At 41.6% G+C, this 19594-nt stretch overlaps 1 protein-coding gene across 6 annotated transcripts in view; it reads left to right on the top strand.

The window, feature by feature from the left end:
* Window positions 1-19594, top strand: part of FHIP1A (FHF complex subunit HOOK interacting protein 1A) — a 279678-nt gene that overhangs the window by 118137 nt on the left and 141947 nt on the right. Inside the window, exon 3 of one of the 6 annotated variants that reach the window (XM_047717642.1) lies at window positions 8751-8895. The exons of the other annotated variants lie outside the window; for them this stretch is intronic. The gene's annotated coding sequence lies outside the window, so the exon portion shown is untranslated. The remainder of the gene's footprint in view (window positions 1-8750; window positions 8896-19594) is intronic. 6 annotated transcript variants of the gene reach the window in all.

Consider the following 19594-nt stretch of genomic DNA (forward strand, 5'->3'; position numbering starts at 1 on the left):
ATGGTAATGACTCAAGAAAAGGTAGATGCTGCTAATATTGCAATGATAATCATGGTAATTGTTGCATTTTCTTCTCAGGACTGTGAATGCTCATTCTTCCCAAAGGGGGGAGCTCTTAACTTTGAGCTGCAGCAATATAGTAATGGACAGGAGCCTTAATGCATGGACTTTTTGTTTATAATCTGTTGTCATACTAGGGTTTGAAGCATTTCAAGTGTTAAAAAGCAAATTTCGTATGAAGATAATTATCATGTTTCTAATGTGGTTGGGACTGAGGTGTTTTAATTAATGATATGCCAGCAACCCTTTCAATAAGGTGAAGTGTGATTTTTTTCTTTTTTTTTTTTAAGGCCTTTATCTACTTGGTCATAATTAGGGACATTTGGAACGCTCAGGCATACTATCTGCTGATTTGTACACTTTCATTAAGCAATTAGGACTGACTGACCCAGTGACCAGGCTTTCAGGGGATCAGGTTCCAATTTTTGAGGAGGAGGAGATGGTTATGCTCTCTTCTTCTCCCCTGCCCATTTCCCCCGTAACCTGTACTCACATGCAGCTTTCCTCTCAACCACTGCTGCTGTACATTTTTTTTGAGGTCTTGATTTTTTTATAGATTCTCTCTCCTGTATTTATCCCTTTCTTTTGCCTTGTGAGCCAATCTGGCTAAATCCTTATTCTAGAGCATAACATTTTCATATGGCACTGACGGTTTTCGAGGGGTGATTAAGAATCCACGTGAAAGAGGTGAAGCTGGAGCCCTGAGAATCAGGAGGAAGAGGGAGAACACGGAAATAAAAATCTTGAAAACTTAAGCATTGTTGATTTCATATCTAAGCCTGATTTTTATAGACTGAGCTCCTGAAGAAACAGGTACCACACTTGACTTATTCTGTCTCGTATTCCTGTACTTAGCACTGAACCTGTGGTGTGGAGTAGAATTTATTGAATGATTTATTGAGAAAATGGAGGCTCATTGATACGTGCGTAAACTACATTGATCTCTATTGGGGCAGAGCCTGGGTCAGAATGTGAATCTCCTTGACCCAGTGAGGGAAATCTAAAGAACCGAATGAGATAAAGAGGGCAAGAATTTAAAAAAAAAAAAATCAATGGAGGGTCACATTAAGAATGTCTAAGAAAGTTACAAAACAGAAAATGTGAATTTCCCTTGCTAGTAATTCATGTGGAGGGAACATGGAGTGTGTGGATGTGTGGCATGGCATAATTCAGTGCTGCTGTTTGATTGATTTTCAGAAAGTGGGGTGGGGAGGTGGTGGTGAGCAGCTGCATAACAATTTTGCTATTGTTTGGTTTATATCTTCTCTTGATTTTGTCCAGTTGTTGCTTAACTAGGATGACTTTTCAAGCTCAGAGACTCATCATTTTTTCCATCTTCCACCGTAGGCTTAGGGTTGCTATATTGAATTACCATTAATTTCGAAACTCTTTTCCTTGCTATTAATGTAGATGATGCAATTTTGAATCCATTTTCATTTGTCAGATCCTTTATACAGCAGGGGACTCAAAGGCTAGTAGGAGTATGACAGATCTCTTCATTCAACAGGATTTTGAGGTTTAAGCCAGGACTCTAAACATGCCCTCTTGGGGTGCCTGCTCTGCGAACCAGACAGAATCTGTTCCTCTCTACATCCCCTGGTTGCTCCCAGGGCAGACACGTGGAGGAGCCCCTGGGGCCTCCAGGAGCAGCAATGCTGGTAAATGCTCCTTCTGCCCTGGGGCCCTCTCAGCCCTCATGATGGGTAGAGTCTCCTCCTTTCACATCCTGAAGCTAGGATGGTATTCTTACTCTGGGATCAGGTCAAAGGGGAGGCGTGTGCTGGTGACTTTCTGGGGTAGGGGTGAAGTGGGGGGGACAGATATTTCCTGGGGAGGAGGAGGAGAGCACGGATTGACCATCAGCCTACTCCCATCCTTTCTTTCTCAGCTCAGGGACATGTGGTGTGTGGTGTGAGTAGAGGTTCTCTTAGAGGACAAGGTGAGGGCTATCTCTCTCTCTCCTTGTTAGAAAGCATGTGTCAGTGTTTTACCTCAGTGAGGTTTTCACAGGTGATTGCAGCCAGGCTGACTGCCAGATAATAATTGTAGCCCCAAAAGGAGTGGAGAGAGATCGGTACAAACCAGTCACTGGAGTGGGTGTATGAGAGAACCAGTGTAAGGGCTGTTTTGAGTGGCATATAGGATGTGTTTTCTTGCTTTCTTTATTTTAAAGATTTTATTTATTTATTTGACACACACACACACACAGAGAAAGAGCACAAGCAGGGGGAGGCAGAGGGAGGGAGAGGCAGGCAGAGGGAGATGGAGAAGCAGAATCCCCACCGAGCAGGCCTCCTGACGCGGGGCTCGATCCCAGGACCCTGGGATCATGACCTGAGTTTAGGCAGACGCTTAACAGACTGAGCCACCACCCAGGCACCCCAGGATGTATTTCCTTTAGCTCACTGGAACACACAGTTGTTTCCAATTATGGAGGCACCTAGAAAAATTAGTTTTGAAAATCTCTAAAGTACGCCCATAGACGCATTTACCAATTCATCTGTAATTACTTTATTGATCATATACCGTGTGATGGGGCCTGGCCAGCCCCTGCTCAGATAGAATAGTGAAATTTGGTCTAGGGTTTTTGAACTGTCGTGCTGTTTGTGATTTAAGTTATTAGGGAAAGCCCATTTACCCTGAAATCGAGACAGATAGCCTCTGGGAGTTGTAAGTGGAAATTTCATCTGTTTCCGCTGTCATTGGCGAAGGTAGTGCACTCATACCTTCAGGAGTGGATTATGTGCAATCAGCGGTGATGAATGTATGAGCATTTTTAATTAGTCTTCATGCCCTCTGTCTGATGCAATCAGAAACCCTCTATCAGAGGAGAGATTTATAATCAATCATTTCATCATCTTCTGGGGTAGATATAAACCCATTTGCTTTTAGGCTGCAACTTAAAATACCTGCTTTGGAGAATTATTATTTAACCAGGCAGATATCTATAGACCAAGTGTATTTTGAGCATGTAGGCTTAAATCTCAAATTGCAGATTGCTCTGATTAAGTGTAATTGTGTGAATTAAGGTGTCTCTAAGCCTTCACTCTGTGCAGAGGAAACCTAGCGTTAGAGCAAAAGTGTTAGCCCAACATCAAGGAGCTGTGAGTTCTAGGCCTAGCTTTGTGAACCCAAGTTTCCTCATCTGTAAAAATAAAAAAAGGATTGAAATACCTTGTATTTCAGTCCTCCTTAAGTCAGTTAAGGTTATGTTACTTATGGCAGAACCCTAAAATGGGGGTGCCTGTGTGGCTCAGTCGGTTAAGTGTCTGCCTTAGGCTCAGGTCATGATCCTGGGGTCCTGGGATCAAGCCCCCCCCATCAGACCCATGTTCATTAGGGAGTCTGCTTCTCTCTCTTTCTCTGCTTCTGTGTACGTGCACGCTCTCTCTCTCTCTCTCTCTCTAATAAAATCTTAAAAAACAAACCTGTAGTAAACAACATTTTTGGACTTTTTACTATGTGTCAAGCACTGGGCTGTTGTACAGCACATGACAGCAGGTGTGTGGCGCGTGCATCATCTCATTTATTCCCACATCACCTAGGAGGCAGTTACTAGGAGAAGGCCACCCCGTCTTAGCCTGGGAGTTTTTGGTGGAAAGGCTGATCTCTGTAGCTAAAGATTTGGAGATGTCAGGTATAAATCCACAATAATTATCAAAATAAAAATTGTTGACTGAACAGAGTCCTGCCTAGATGATCTTTCATTTGCCTTAGAGGGTCTGACCAATTTCTGCAATTAAAGTGAAATCGACAAATTAAAAATTTCTAATTTAACTGACAGCCAAATAAGTCCTCTATTTTGATCTGCTATTAAAATGATTTTTTCTCGCGGCACCTGGGTTGCTCAGTGGCTTAAAGCCTCTGCCTTCAGCTCAGGTCATGATCCCGGGGTCCTGGGATCGAGTCCCACATCGGGCTCTCTCCTCAGCGGGGAGTCTGCTTCCTCCTCTCTCTCTCTGCCTGCCTCTCTGCCTACTTGTGATCTCTGTCTGTCAAATAAATAAATAAAATCTTAAAAAAAAAAAAAGATTTTTTTCTCCCCAAAAGTGAAACTCTAGAGAATCTAAGAACAAGTTAATCTTTATTGTTGGTCAGCAGCATTAGTGAGGACATAGAAACTGAATCACTTTCATTCCCACACTAGGTGTTCAGAGTGTAGACCAGTACAGTTCTCTGGGAGCCCACTTATATCAAAAGCTTTCAGATGTGTGTGTACCCTTACATTTCTACTCCTGGGCTTTTCATGGAAGGACAAAACTGAGGATGGGCTCAAATGTTTAGTAAAAAATGTTTATTGTCCACTGTCTATGACTGTAGATCCCCAGCCATTAGTAGATTGGTTAAATATACATATTTAATGTTAAAATATGTCATTAGAATGGAATGTATTGTTAACAAAAAAAATTTACACAGCTTTAAAATCAGTATGTGCAATGCGAGCCCATCTTAGGGTAACCACATGAACTGGCAAATATTTACACGTAGATGTGGGTTTAAAGTAGTATATCTGGAGTTTAAAATAGTTCTTTTTTGTCTGGGTGAATGATATTAGTTGTGGTTGTTTTTCATATCTGCATTAAATTTTTTTCTGTAATCTGCTTTGTTTTTTTGATAAAAAGAAATTAGCAAAAGCAAATAATACAAACCGCCTGAAATAGAAACCCCAGCTCAATCCAAGGGCTAGGAATGGCTCACAAAGGTGAATTTGTGAATTTGTGTAATTGTTTTGGATGTGTGTAATTCTTATCCTGAGGTAATCCAGTTGGGTTAGCTTGCCTTTATTCACAATGACAATTGAGGAGGTCTTTGCGTTCTTTGAAACAAGATTTAGAAAAATTTCACTCTGATTGCATCCCAGTAGAAATCAAAAGAAACTAAAAAGCAAAAACAAAGACAGAAATACTCTCTGGGGACCAGCCTTTTTTCCTTCAATAGTTAAAATTACTACCAGTGAAACTTGTTAATTGTAGAAATTTAGAATACACAGATAAACAAAACAAATAAAATAAACACACACACAACCCCACTTTCCAGAAATAACCACTATTTACATTTTGGGTTGTGTCCTTCCTGAATTTAAATTGTATGTGCATATTTATACACATGCGGACGCGCACGCATTTTGTGTGTAATCACACAAAGAGATGTATGTGTAGTGTCTTCTTACCTGGAGCAGACAGCCACCAGTCCACCAGACTGTACAGTTTAATGAACATGGGGACTGCGCTTTGTTGGACATGGTCAGAGTCCAGGATGCAACAGCTGGGCCTGGCACTTAGCAGGAATTGAATGAATATTGATGGAACTACCTATGTCTCGAGTATCTTTCCAGGTCACTGGTTTTACTCCCAAAGGTTATTTTGCTGACTAGCTGGAACCTCATTGTTTGGACCTACCACATTTAGTTGTTTCTGGTCTTTAAGAAAGTGCCGTTGAAATAAATGCCCTTGTAACTAAATGTTTGATGTGTCATAAATTATTCATTATCATTAATCACCTAATGATCAAGTCATTGGATCAAAGGGGGTGTTTCTCACTTTTGATAGCATTGACAAATGTCCTCCGGAAAGGGTGTGCCATTTTACCTTCCTAGTGAAAGGACGCAGTGCTTGATTTCACCCACATACTTGGGATCATGGACCTTTTTTTTTTTTAAAGATAATTGTAAACTCCCATGCTACTGTAAGAAATAATGAAGGAAAACTCCTTGACTCTTTGCCTTGTTTCCCCCAATGGAAACAGATTGCAAAACTAGAGTATAATATTAAAACCAGGATATTGACATTGATACCATCCACAGACCTTCCCCAGTTTTATTTGTTCTCATTTTTGTGAGTGCCTGTATTACCTGAAGTTCTGGACAAGTTTACCATCCGTGTAGGTTTTGTGTGCCCCCACCACAGTCAAGATACTGAGGGGTTCTGACACTGCAATCCCTCTACCCTTTTTTTTCTTTTTTAAAGATTTTATTTATTTGACAGAGAGAGAGTAGGCAGAGAGGCAGGCAGAGAGAGAGAGAGGAGGAAGCAGGCTCCCTGCTGAGCAGAGAGCCTGATTCGGGGCTCCATCCCAGGACCCTGGGATCATGACCTGAGCTGAAGGCAGAGGCTTTAACCCACTGAGCCACCCAGGCACCCCTGCAGTTCCCTTTTTGCAATCATGCCACTTCCTTTCTGCCCTCCCAGCCCTTCTCTTCCCATCCCTAAGCCCTGGCAACCACTAATCCATCCTCCATTTATTTTTGTCATTTCAAAAATGTTCTATAAATGGAGTTGTGTAGTATGCATCCTTTTTCGTTCAGCACAATTCCCTGGAATTTACCCAAGCTGTTGCTGTTAGCAATAGTTACTTTTTACTGATGAGTCATATTTCATGGTATGGACATGGTACAATTTGTTTAACCATTCACCTGTTGGACATCTGGGCTGATTCTAGTTTTTGATTGTTGCGAAGAAAGCTGCTGTGAGCCTCTGTGCATAGGGTTTTGTGTGAAGGTAAGTTTCATTGTTTGTGATAAATACACAGGAGGTCGGTTGCTGGGTTGTATGGCCGTTACATGTTACCAAAACGGTGGTTTTACCAGTTCACTTCCCACCAGCTGTGTGTGAGTGATGCAGTTTCTGCATCCTCACCAACATTTGATATTTGTCACTCTTTAAAATTTTAGCTTATTTTGATAGATGTATATTGTGGTCATTGATAGATGTCATTGTGGTAAATGTCCATACACAGCTTTTGCCCATTTTCTAATTGGATTACTTACTTTTGCTGTTGAGTTTTGAGAGTTCTTGAGTATTCTAGACACTTTGTCAGATGTGTCATTTGCAGATTTTTTTTTTTTGCCAGTCTTTATTTTGTCTTTTCATCTTCTTCACATACGCTTTTAGAGAGTAAGAAGTTTTTAAAATTTTGATGAGTTTCAATTTATCAATTTTTCCTTTTATGGATCATGTTCTTGGTGTTGAGTCTCAGAACTCTCTGTCTAGCCAGCATGGCCTTTTGATTCGTTCCTCAGAGACCCTCTAAGATTGATCATGATTTTTCTGCTTGGGGTAACTGTGTAGGAATCAGGTTGGAATATTTTTAGCTTTATTAATAAGTGGGCTATTGTCTTCCCCTTTCTCACATCTTCAGTTGGGAGGATATAAGGACTCCCTTTTATTTCATGCTGTCAGGAGCTTTCACAAGATGTTACACTCCTGCTTCAGAATGGGGGCCCCTGAGTCTGATCATTTATCCTATTCACAGTCTCTTTTGCCAGCTCTTACAGCTTCTTGAATTGTAACAAGCAAAAGAAACTCTTTATTTTTACTTTGAAGAATGGTGATGAATGTGGAAATGGGCATCCCTGGGACTAGTGGGCTCCCCCGCAACCCAAAAAGGGGCTTTTGCTGAGTCAGAAGCTGCAAACCTTTAGGGGTTTGTATTTTATATATGATGGCTTCCCTTAGGCCAAGGTGGTAGTGTGTAGTATAGGCGGGCAGTTGACTGTGTGCTCTTGAGCAAAATGGCCTAGTTTTTCATTCCTGCTCTTCCCCTCACTAGCTGAGTCAGCAGAGGCATGCTTCTTAATCTCTCTTCTCCAGTTTCCTCATTCGTAATGTGGGGATAATAAGCATTATTTACCTCATGGGGGTGCTCCAAGGATTAAGTCATTACATGTAAAGGGCTTGGAGCATGGCCTGGGGAGCACGTACGGTGCTCATTGTTCATACTTTTATTATTATACCTCTTGTACCAATGTAATAGAAGTATGTACCTCAGATGCTTATTAAAATGCAGATTCCTGGATCTCCACTCCTAGACCTACTGCAACAGAAGGTGAGGGATTAGGGCTCCAAGGAATCTGCATTTTTACAAGGTTCTCCCATGGTTCTCATGAAGGCTCAAGTTTCTGAACCGTTCTTCAGTCTTTTCTGTTTGTCCGCAGTAAGTGAATGCTCTGGTCTTTCTTGAGTGGTGGGGTTGGGTGCTGCTGCCAAGGCAGTACCTTCTCTCTGAAAGCATTGCTCGTGTTACCAAGAGACAAACCAAAGTGTCTGTACAGAATCTATGTACACTGGAGCTGTATGATATCCAGCTGCTTCAGTGGCCTTCCCACTGGGCTGAGACAGGTGTGAGACCATAGGGAGGGGTAGAGTCTGTGGCAGACTGGATCATGAGTACTGTAACTTCAGATCTCCAAATGAAAATAATAGTAATAAAAGAGTAAGGCAGGGAGCTAGATTTAGTATTCCGACTGCCAGTTGTAATAGTCTTGTGTGGGTACGGAGCAGCATCTTTTGAGCGTGTGCGTGTTTGGTGAGGGGAAACTGTGTGGTGCGGGAGACTCTGCTCGCAATCTGTGTGTCAGGTTTTTCTCACCATCTGGCAGTTTTTCCACCAGCTTGTCTGTTAGGGATTATTGTCCAAAGTAGCCACTGGAAACTACACTCTGGGACCACCTTGGGCTATACAGATAGCTGTACATGCTTCCTTTCTCAAAAAGAACCACTCTCTAGCACTTCTCCCCCAAGGGCTGCTGAGAAAGACACAGAAGTTCCCTCCCCAAGAGACATTAACTGACATGTCCTCTAAACAGGACATAACTTTGCCTGGAGATACCCTTTTAAGCTAGAGGCTAGTTCTTGAAAACACAACTGGCTTCTTTCTTGTCATGTAACGAGAGTTCTCTTAACCTGTCTCAGTGGTTCCCTGGACCTTCGGTTCTCTCTCTCCTCTCTGGAAACCACGCTGCCCACCTCCTGCGGAGTGTTCTGTCTGGTTGACGACTTGCTGGGTGTTCTCAGGCTTCTCCCCTGGCTGAGCTGTGTGCATTGTTACAGCAATTAGGTAACTTCATCAGACAACATACAAACTGGTAAAATATGTGTGTGAAAACAGAGCTGTTTCTATGAAGTTGAAGTCTTTGTAAAGACTAAATATGGGTAAGTTGCCGTTATGACATTGCTGTTGAATCAGATGGCGAAGAGATAACTCTTAACAGATTGGGAAGATGTTTAAAAGATGAAAAGATTCTACACTTTAATTCACACTGAGATGTTTCTCAACTTTTAGTAGCCACACTGGAAATGTTATATTATACATTATGAGCGTATACCTTATGAGGTTCATGCAAGAAAGACAACTTTGAACTTCAGTCAGTACGCCTGTACTTGAAGAAAATAGCTTGCAATGTGAAAATATTGGCAAGTAAATTTACTTTTTTATGGTTCTTGATAAAAGAAGGTGTTTAAGGTGTGTACATGTCATTTTAATGATTCTCTGCCTTGAATGACATTTTCTGTTAATCTACTGGTTATCATCTTAATTGCCATAGAGTATTTACAGTTGTTCCTTCCTATAGAGCTATATGCTAACAAAACTGAGTAGTTGACTAAGACTGGTCTACAACCGGGTGAGGGGCAGGTTTTCTTTTCAGAAAACATCATTCTAAAAGCCACAGTATCTGTAAAAATACCTTTCAAAACAATTCTTACTGAAAACTGAAGTTTGATATGTTTATTATTTTTTTAACCATAGCTCTATTTAGTTTTAGTTTTTTGGATACTTAAATATCAGTAATTCTCAATTGGTAAAATCAACATTTTGTTTTCTGTTCCTGTGAAAAATTTCTCACATAAATGGCATTCATCATTCAATATAAGATGATACGAAGTGACTCATTTTTCAAGTTCAAGGGTATTCAAAAGAGACTCGAAGCAGTAAAATTGGGTGTAATAAATTATCCTTACTTCAGACATGAAATGATAAGTTTTTATAGAAGGTCTTAGAGGTAAAAGTAAGTTTACAAAATAAAAAATAGTAATAATCAGCTTATATGGCTGAGTCTGTTCTGTTCCCATTATGTTGTCCGAGGGTGTCCTGTGTTCCCAAGTCAGGCAGGCTGCCCAGCTCCTCAGGTCACACCCAGCCAACCCAGGGCTCCACGAGTGTGAGCTGCGTACAGCTTCCTGGACCAAGGGTCCTTCTAAGCAGAGGTGTTGAAGGTAGAACAGGCAAGACAACTTGGATAAACAACTACATAAAATTTTCCTTGTACCGACTTGGGCCAGAGTCCAAGAGAGAGACACAGCTGAATAATACATTTCCTGAAGAAGAAAATGTGCTTTTTGGAAATATATATATACCCTCTAATTGTAACTCGAGAGTCTGCCATCCCTTGTGGTCTGCACACTATTAGGGGAAGCTAATGTTGTCACTTTCCTTTTCTGTGGGTTGTTCATCTCTGTTCATGAAGGGTTTTTTTTTTTTTAAGCACACTGAACTGGTTTTTAGACCCTCTCTGGCTTTAGCAACAAAACTAGATAGAGACAGTCATTTATTACCTGCACATGTTAAGCGCCCAAGAACATTTGCTGAATGAGTGAATGACTTTGCCGGACTCAACAGACATCGCTTCTATTTGCTAATCACCTCGAGTGAAGACAGACATTATCATTAGGTTAATAAACCATTAAAGTCGAGAGTGGGAATGTTAATGCAGGTGGACTGAAGTCAGATCGCCTGGCCTGGGCTGGGAATTGCACTTTAACTGCCACACATACATTTTGGCAGTCCTTGATGTATCTTCCTCTTTTCCACCATGAGAGCTCATTCTTTCAAGACTCCTGTCTGTGTCATCACTCTCCAGTAATATTCATTAAGCTCCTGCCTGCTGAGTACTGCTGGGTTTCAGTCCCTTTTAATGAGCGTGAACATTTAAGTTGAAGGATAGGCTTTTATGCGACACTGCTTTGTCCTGAAAGGGCCAGTCTGTGAGTACACATGATTTTTGGCACTGTTTTCCTCAGTTCAGTAAGCTAATTAGATCAATCACATATTTTTGTTGGCAAGCTCTGGCTGCCTCTTTAAAACAAGGGGTAAATCAGCTTGTCTTTGTCCTGGAAGATGTTATCAGACCTGGGCCCTTTGTCAGCATTAGCCATTAGTGGGTGCTTTATCTTGATTTTGTAAATTGCCACTTCCTTTACACAGGAGATGTTCATGCCCTATGATTTCTTGCTAATCACCTTTGTCGCTTAGGGCAGCATACCTTTTCCCTCACTCCACGTTGCTCCAACAGACCACAGTGTTGCGTGACACTTTGTTTTGTGCTATTGTTGCCCAGGTTTTTAAAAAGATGTTTTACAAATAAGTAATGGCACTAAATATTTCACCAAATTTACAGAAATCAAAATAAAAGGAAGCGTTTCTAGTCTGGCCCTCTTTGGGTTGTGGGATGTGGCTTGTTTGTCCCTGGTTTTTTTTTTTGTTTTGTTTTTGTTTTTCTCCCAGCATGTAGTGTTTCTAAGTTCTCATAATTTTTCCTTCAAAGCAGTTTTTTTAAGTTGCCCTACTGTTTTCTCCTTATCTTCTCACCTAGCCCAGTCAGTCCCTCACCACCACACCGGCTGCTTTGTCTATAATCTCTCTCTCTGTCAAAAACCCCATTCCAACATATCCCATGTTTATCTACCAGACTAATTTCCTTATGTTACTCTTTTGTCCTGTAACTAACTGCTTTGCTCAGAAATCTTTATTAGCTCCCAATTGCCTAATGAATTAGGGCTTTAACTCACTTGTCTGGCTTTCATTCTCCAGTTCCGTGCACCCTGTCAGCTATAGTTCCTGGACTCTTTGAAGGTCCACCGACCGCTCAGGGCGAACTTATTTGCTGCTCTGTCATGGTGTCGTGGTTAAGAGCGTGCGTTCTGGGGTCACATTAGCGTGGGATCAGATGCTGGTTCAGCCACTTACCTTGGGCATTTCATCTTTTAGGCTTCTTATCTATAGATTGGGCATAATGATAGTCCTTCCTTCACAGAAGTGTGAAGTGTGAGTTGTATATGTCTCTCTCACAAAGAATTCAGCAAAAGGGTGAGCTATTAAGGTATTATGCATATGTAGTCTAAAATGCCCTTCTAGTCATTGTCTCAGTACTTACGTATTCTTTTTTTTTTTTTAAAGATTTTATTTATTTATTTGACAGACAGAGATCACAAGTAGGCAGAGAGAGAGGAAGAAGCAGGCTCCCTGCGGAGCAGAGAGCCCGATGCGGGACTCGATCCCAGGATCCTGAGATCATGACCTGAGCCGAAGGCAGTGGCTTAACCCACTGAGCCACCCAGGCGCCCAGTACTTACGTATTCTTACTGTGTGTCAGACACCACCCTAAAACTCCTAACTGAATTTATTTCTCATAAGAACTCTGTGAGGAAGGAACTGAGAGCAGTCCTATTTTATAGAGGAGAAGACTGAGTCTGAGAGTTGGAGTGACTTGCCTAAACTCACATGGTTGATAAATGGCAGGGCTAGGATTTGATTCTTGGTAAAATCTAGCTCTAGAGTCAGTGCTCTTAAGCACTATTCTGTAAACTTAAATTCTACTGGTGAATTCCCATCCCCACCCTACTGCCAGCCTCTAGGGATGTCTCTCTGTCTGAACTCCTAATGCGTGTTAATAGGGTAATAGGAAGACTGAGTTAGTAATTGCTGGAGTCCTCATTGTTTTGTGTCCTACAGTGCTGTACATAGACTAAAAATTCCTTGGACTATGAAGTTATTACATGTGAAAATAGAGATTTTGGAATATGGAAACATCAAAGAAGAAAATAAAATACTCCCTGCTGTTCCCATGTTATCTGTCCTCTTAGTGTTATTTATAAATAGTTTACATATATACCTGGTAATATAGAGCATATTCATACATTATATACAATTATGGTCATGCCATGTATATAATTTTATATCCTGCTTCCCTTGCTTAACATTATGTGTTTGCCTAGGTCATTAAATATTCTAAATCACCATTATCATGAGTACAATTTAATTGTTTGTGTAATTTGTCTGCAGTTGGACCTACTGTTTACATCCAGTTTTCAAATGACTAATAAATATTTCTGTAATTAAGTGGGTCATAGGTCCTGGCTTTGAAGAGGACTTCTGGTATAGAAGCAAAATTGCCTTTTGGAGGTGGTACCAGTTTATTACTTCACTATCGTGGGTAACTCCAGGTGTTTCAGTGGCCTTGTTGACTACTTGTTCACTGTTCTTGTTGATCAATAACATTTTGATTAGTCATTGCTAATGTGATAGGTGATCGAGGGTAAGGGGTCAGGGCTCGAACTGTACCCAACCTGAAGCACATGATGTTCCATGAGTACTTACCTGGTTGATTGTTCAGTAGAGATGTAAGGGGCTCTGTAGAATTCTAGGATTTCGGAACTGGAGGATAGTGCACAAACCATTCAACCCATGTTTTGAAGATAAAGGAAGTGAGATGCAAGGAGGTTAAGCAACTTATCCAAGTTCTTAGAACTGGTTAGGAGCGGAATGAGTCTTGCTTGATCTGGTTTTCAAACCCATTGATTTTTCATTATGTCACACTGTTTCTCATTTCCCTTAATTACTCATCTACATCTGTCTGTCTGGCTTCCCAGACACAGCTGACCAAATTTGGAGGTACCGCTTAGAATAAAATAATCAATGTTTGTAACTCTTTGGGGCTAAGGTAAGAGGATTCTGGTTGACATAATCAGGTGGTCCAGCTTTGGCACTATGCGATTCCTCCTTTCCCCACGTAGAGCCTGTCAGGTGCCTGTCAGTGCTTAACACCGATAAAATGGAGGAAGTTGTGATGATGGGGACTTGCATGGTGACCTGTCCCTGACAGACAGAGAGAAGCCTCAGGCTCTGTGAGGTTGTTTAGTGCTTTGTGCTTGGAAACAGGTTTCCTTAGGGGTATGGACTGTGGTGGTACTTGCCGTCAGGCTGGGAGGCTCTCTCTTCCGCCATGGTGTTGAGGAAAGCCATGGTGTGGAGCTAATCCGTGGATGCTGACTCCCATCTGACTGAACCTTGCCCTGGAACCTGGTCCTCAGAAGCATCATTCTATGTAATGCAGCCTCGCTTTCCAGGTTCTAAAGTGTGTAAGTCTTCACTGCTCTCACTCTCTTTGCATTTCTCTTAAGGGCAATTGGTTTCCCAGGAAGTCTGGGTAGCATGGATGAGTATTTCTGTATATTGGTATTGGGAGATGAGATGAGAAGTAAATGCAATGAATTTTTGCAGTTCAGATCTTTTTTTTTTTTTTTTTTTTTATGTTGTTGTGATTAAGCCATAAAAAGGTTAACAGCTTCAAGGCTGGAAATGAACATTAAATTCATATCTCTCCTTTACTGCCAATAAGATTGACTAAAATGTCCAGCCCAGATATTTCCTCACTTTTCTTAGTCTCAAAATAACCTGCCTTTATCACCCTGTCCTTAAACAAAGAGCATAGGGTGTTATTAATTGATGACAAGAACTATCTTGATGGATTAAAATTTCCCTGTAAAAATAATAAAAAAAGAAACCTGCTTTGAAAATCCTCTGGCCTTTGGGGAAAGGTGAATGCCTAAATCCTAGTTAATATGCTTTTGGATGAGAAGTTTAGAAAAGGAACTTTTAAGAGATAATTATGTCCATTTATCTCTCAGGAACATATTATGGTTGTTTAAACATCATGGAAATGATAGGTAAAACTGGGCTTCAATTTTTGGCATGACAGCCCCCTTTCCCATTCCTTTATGTATTCGTCCATTAATTTATTCAGATATTATTAAGACCTCTTATGTGACATGCATTGGGTAAGGTGTTAAGATTTTAACAGGGAGCAAGCAAGCCTAGCGAAGTGAGTCTCTTCTAAAATAGGGTTGGGAGGCCATAGGAGGAGGACCATACGGGAGTACTCATTGGAGGAATGATAAACTTCTTGAACTTGTAAGCCAGCCAGAACAAAGGCCCTTCCCTTGGATTTAACTTTGTCCTGGCCATGGCAACTGGATTGTCCATAGCCTTTGCTTTGAAAGGAGCCGGTTTGGTTTAAGAAGCTTCAGTCCCTCATTTGCAGGTTGACCCAGCCAACCCCCAGTTAACCTGATTTCCCTGTTTGGCATAGAGGATCTAAACGAAAACTGTATTCCTAACTTTTCACTTTTATAACTCTGCCCCCTCTTTGTCTTCCTTGGAACACAATTTGGATAGAAACCTGAGTTTGTCCGCTGAGTTGCAGTTCTAATCACCCAAATAAATGCTTTTAGTATGTGTGTGTGTTTAAAAAAAATTTAATTTTATTGGGGCGCCTGGGTGGTTCAGTGGGTTAAAGCCTTTGCCTTCAGCTCAGATCATGGTCCCGGGGTCCTGGGATCGAGCCCCACATCAGGCTCTCTGCTCAGCAGGGAGTCTGCTCCCTCCTCTTTCTCTCTGCCTGCCTCTCTGCCTACCTGTGATCTCTGTCAAATAAATAAATTAAAAAAAATTAATTTTATCTTTTTTCAGTGCTCCAAAATTCATTGTTTATGCACCACACCCAGTGCTCCGTGCAATATGTGCCCTCCCTAATACCCACCACCAGGCTCACCCAACCTCCCACCCCCCTCCCCTTCAAAACCCTCAGTTGTTTTTCAACAATATTCAGTGAGTTCTTTCCTGGTCAACAAAGGCATGGGGAATCTAGCAGCGAACAAATAACAGACCTTGCTTTCATGCAGTTTTTGGCTGATGGGGCAAAAAGTCAAGTCCTTCTGGAAGGACTTGCTCGTGGTAGAGACCTGCAAGGTGAGACCTGAAGAGGGAGAAGATCTCTTAGTCCCCCAAGATTTAAGAACATGCCGACAGTGAATAGTTCTGGAAATGTAGGGATGTGCATAGGAAATGTGAAAAAAGGAGGGCCCTGAATCTATTCAGGCTTAATTACAGTCTTCATCTCAGCAGCAGAAACTGTCTGCTGTTATTTGAGAGCCTAAACTTTGTTTCTCTAGGTGGCCAGGTTCATGGCCAGAGGGAAATGCCAAGTCTCCAGTTACAACTGCAAGGGCATTCTTTTTGGACACCGCCCCCCCCCCCCCCCCCCCCAATCAGATCAGGCAGCTCCAACGACTCCTGCCTCGCACTTGTTACCTTAGTTGGAAGACTATGTAGTCATTCTTTCTCTAGATTGGAAGTTTTGATTGGAATGGATTATTTCTACCCAGAACCCGGGAGAAAATAATTGTGACATGCTTCTGTGCCATGGTGCCACTTCCTGGCCTTGTTTTGTTCCCTGAAGGGTTGTCATGAACGAATGAATGCAGGCCATCAGCTGCATCCTGCGTCGTGTAAGAAGTGGCAGGAGCACCTGCCGCTGTGTGCTACAGAGAAGGTCTCTCTGAACCAGGACTTACTTCCCTATTTCACGTGTAAATGGCAGCTCGAAGAGAAAGACACCCTTTGGAACAGGCCACAGACTCACAGAAAGGCTGAGGCTAAAGCTCCAAGATCAGCTCATCGACGTTCTTTGAACTTTCTTAGACACTTCCCCCCGCCCCCCGCCAACAAAATCTTCTTTGGAAATCTCGAATATAAATCTGATAAAAGCAATGAATCGACACCTTAGAGAGTTTTAATATTTGTTATTTTTTAAATGCCTGTGCACCAATTCTCCCCAAAGCTCTTGGGTTCTGGCAGGAACAGGCTGAAAAATAGCTCATTTATATTAGTGCTTGCGGTGGGAGAGACGCGGCCGAGCACTTACTTGCAGTGCTGCATTTCCTCTCCCTAGCAGCTCTGTGATGTAGACGTCATTATGGTCATCTCTATTTTACACGTGAGGCATTAGGCCCATTGAACCTTAATGTCCTGCCTAAGTGAGTGGCCAGTAAGTGATGGGAGTTGGACTTGAACCCGGGTCTCCCTGACTAACCAGTCAGTTAATTGCTGATCTAGTGAGACCCTAGCACTAGACGTCACAGGCTATTGTCTTGACCTCCTGAGGTCACATTTGTGGTCATTGTCAGAGCCAGGATCAGGACTCAGAAATTCTGACCGCTGGTCCAACATTCTTCGTGCTGTACCTTCGTGACGGCTGCTTTGGAATTATCAGAGGGATATATCCTAGATCAGGCAGTGTCCCCAGAACAGTTCCCTGAAACAAAATGTAGTCCAGAGCCCACACATCCTTTGCACATAGTGTGAGAATAGGCATTTTTTTTTTGAAAGGAGAGATGAGTGTTTATTAGAGGGGAGAATCTCCTTCCTCCTCTCGCCTCTCTTATTATCTGTTCTGTAACCCAAACAAACAAAAACATCTTTGAAAAGTACGTATTTTTGAAAGAAGAAGTTAGTAGTTGGGTTCAATTTATTTGTCTTTTTCTCCAGGTTGTTGGTATTTATTTATTTTAAATGAACTCAGTTACCTACCAGTCTAACCTAAGGGGTATGTATTTTTTTTAAATAATTTATTTATTTATTTGACAGTAATTACAAGTAGGCAGAGAGGCAGAGGGGGAAGCAGGCTCCCTGCTGAGCAGAGAGCCTGATGCTGGGCTTGATCCCTGGACCCTGAGATTGCGACCTGAGCTGAAGGCAGAGGCTTAACCCACTGAGCCACCCAGGCGCCCCGGGGTGTGTATTTTTTAAATGGTAACGTCAGCACATAGAGTAAAGGCCCCTTTTTTATGTTAATTTTTAAGATTGGTTTGGAGTCATTTAGAACTATAAGAGACTGAATATTGGGAAATATTGACTGAACTCACTGAAGCAGCCTGGTATCGTTTTTATTAGTTTGCCTAGCAAAGGTTATGGTCTTTTCTGTGTGAAGTCTTGAACATTTTAAAGAATTTTTGTTGGTTAAAGAAATAGGATTTTCTTTCTTTCTAAGTGTCTCTCATAGCTGGGGATATGTCCGTCGTTTCTCATGGTTGGCTGATAGTGGTGGTGAGTGTTGCTGGTGGTCCTGGAGTGTGGACTCTGAGATGGACGTGTTGCATGTAGGAGTTGGTTAGGGGGTGCTCTTTGAGTCTACTGTGGGGAGAAGAGGAAGCAGGACTGGGCAGAGAGAGCAATGATGCACTGCCATCCAGTCTCAACAAAGGCCTGGGCAGACCCTACAGGGGACCCAGGAGCTGTTGTGAGCTGGGGTGAAGGGTTGCACCCTCCCTTAGTCTAGGCACTGATGTGGCTGCCTTCAAAGAGGAGGAGTCATCCTGGGCATAGTGGGGGGCAATTTCTAGAGAAGGCTGATAGCCCGGAACACTCCTAGCAACTGGGAGAATAAATCTCAGTCCTTGAGGGCCTGGGAGGATGTTACAGCACCTTGTACCTGGCTGTTCACTCTTGAAATGCAGTAGAAGGAGAGCAGAAGGTAGAGACAAGGTTATCAGATAATCTTTGCTCGATGATTATGGTTTAAAGGTAAATGGGTAGTTGTATAAGATGAAGTTTGTTAACTAATTCAGCCATCCCTGTGTGTGTGTATTAAAACAGTTTGATGTAGAAGTCCATAAAAAGAATATTTTTGATATAGAATATCTTTGGTATAGAATTTACCTAATTCATTGTGTGATTTATTCTAGTATTAAATTCCAACCCTGGCTAAGGCAAGGATTTTTAAATTGCTCACACAGGCATGTGCTTTGTATTGTGATTATCTAAAGAAAAGTCTGGAAGCATGCTGCATGGAGATGAGCATGGTCTATAGAAATTTTGTGTAACCAGGAGCCAGATTGCAGAAGCTGATCTGAAGAGGGGATTTAATGTAAGGATTAATGACCTGAATTTTTATTTAAAATACTGCATGGTTTTATAATTCATAAACAGTTGTACAAAACACATGGAGTTACATTATGATTTGCTAATTTAAATTATATACAAAAAATTGCGGTAGATCTGCAATTGAATTTATGAGCCATTCCTCAATTTGGTCAGTATATGCCATATGAAAAGCAAACACAAACATGTTTTGAATCAGCATTTTGGGTAACACATCTTTTGATATATCCCCTCTTTTAGAACTGAAGTGATGAATTGGGATATATTACATGGCTAATGTTCCCTGGTTTTGTTTTGTTTTTGTTTTTGTTTTTGTTTTTTATTGGTAGGATAATCAGTTTTGTTCATCTTTCTAACATGCATTGGAATCACAAACCAGTTGGATTCATTTGCATAGCTAGTCCTTGTGTAAGCAGGGAAATAGAATAGCTTCTCTAGTGGCTGACACCCCAAGTTCTCTAGACTGTTTGATATGGTGTGGCGGTAGCAATGGTTGACTAGTGACTATAGCTTCTTCAAGCAGTTGTTTTATTTATTACCAAACTTTTAATCTCTCTAAGAGTTGGATTTGTGGTCCGTACAAATTCCATGACACTGTTCTCTTGACATCACGGTCAAATAAATAACGAAGGGAGATATTTCATTAGGAGCCAGAATGCTGGGAATCACATCCTGTTTTTATCACAGACTTCTCATTTGCTTAGGTGAATTGCTGCCTTGTGTCACTCTCAGATACATTCTTTATACAAACATGGTATCCGTGAAAGAACCCTTTTTGGTGAAGCCACTCTGACTCCTTTTCCTGACCATGGCTGTGATGGACTCCCCTTCTCTGTCATCTAGTCCTCCTCGTCTTTCTGCCTCTGCTTCATGTAAACATTCACTTTTCTGTAAGCTTCAGTTCCTTTAACTATAAAATGAGTATGACAGGCCGTACTTCATTGAATCGTCCTGAGGATGAAAAAGACAGTTTCATATGCTG

Source organism: Lutra lutra, chromosome 2 (genome assembly GCF_902655055.1).
Source record: "Lutra lutra chromosome 2, mLutLut1.2, whole genome shotgun sequence".
NCBI lineage: Eukaryota > Metazoa > Chordata > Mammalia > Carnivora > Mustelidae > Lutra > Lutra lutra.